This window comes from Cupressus sempervirens, chromosome 11, assembly GCF_028749045.1.
Source record: "Cupressus sempervirens isolate cs-2001-9-10 chromosome 11, ASM2874904v1, whole genome shotgun sequence".
Classification (NCBI taxonomy): Eukaryota; Viridiplantae; Streptophyta; class Pinopsida; order Cupressales; family Cupressaceae; genus Cupressus; species Cupressus sempervirens.
Window position 1 is genome coordinate 506,614,660 of NC_143128.1, and position 1,328 is coordinate 506,615,987.

Here is a 1,328-nt window from a genome sequence, read left to right on the forward strand (position 1 = left end):
CATTAGTGATGGCTTTCAAATCCAAAATGTCTCTTTTCTTATACCATAATCCATAGTATTCAGTACCCTTTAGATACCTCATGATTCTCTTTATTTCCATCATATTCTTTTTAGGATTAGCTAAAAATATTTCCACCATACCAACTACAAGAGCAATGTCAGGCCTAGTATGTACAATAGATTGAAGTTTTTCAATCATTAATTTGTATGTGGTCTGATCTGCCTCCTTGGAATCATCATTTTGGAGAGCTTATGTCCAATAGAAATAGGTGTTCCAACTAACTTCAATCCTCCATTCCAAACTTCTTTAGTATCTCCTTGATATACTTAGATTGAGTAATGTAGATACCATCTTTCTTTGATTGAATCTACAAGCCAAGAGAGAATTTGATTTCTCCAAACATTGACATCTCAAATTCCTTGGTCATTTTCTCTAAAAAATATTTGTATAAATCATCATTTCCAGTAAACAATGTGTCATCAACAAAGATTTCTGCCAACACAATCTTTTTGTTTGGTCTTTCTTTGATGTATAGGTTATTGCTATCATTTTTTCTTTGAAAACCAATCTCCATCAAATAATTATGAAGTCTTTCATACCAAGATCTAGGAGATTGCTTGAGACCATATAATCCTTTGTTTATTTTACAAAGCATATCCTTTTTGCTAGGATCTACAAAACCTTAAGGTTGTTCTATGTAAGCATCTTCTTCTAGAATTCCATTCAAGAATGCAAATTTCAAATCCATCTGATACACTTTAAATCCTTTATGTGTAGCATAAGAAAGTAAGGTCATAACACAGTCTAATATTTCAATTGAAGAAAAAGTTTTACTATAGTCAATACCTTCTTTTTGAGAGTAACCTTTGCATACTAGCCTTGCTTTGCTTCTTGAAACTTCTCCATCTTCATTTGGCTTATTTCTAAAAACCCATTTTGTGCCAATTACATTCATATCCTTGGGTCTAGGAACAAGAGTCTAGGTTTTTTCCTTTCTATCTATTCTATCTCTTAATTCATTGCTTCAATCCAAATTTAATTATCCAAAGCACCTTTAACTGTTCTAGGTTCATATTCAATAAGAAAACATGTACCGTTCAATTTGTTCCTTGTCATTGTACCATCTCACTTGTCTCCAATGATATATTCAAGTGCATGGTTCCTTTTGAAATATCTTTCTAATTTAGGTACTTTGAATTTAGAACTTGTTCCACTTTCCTCAACATGATCATCTACATCATGCTCAAGTCCCATTATCTATGACTTAAATTTAGACTCAGGTTGTATTGGTTGCAACTCAGTTGCCACTAACTATGACTCAGGTCCT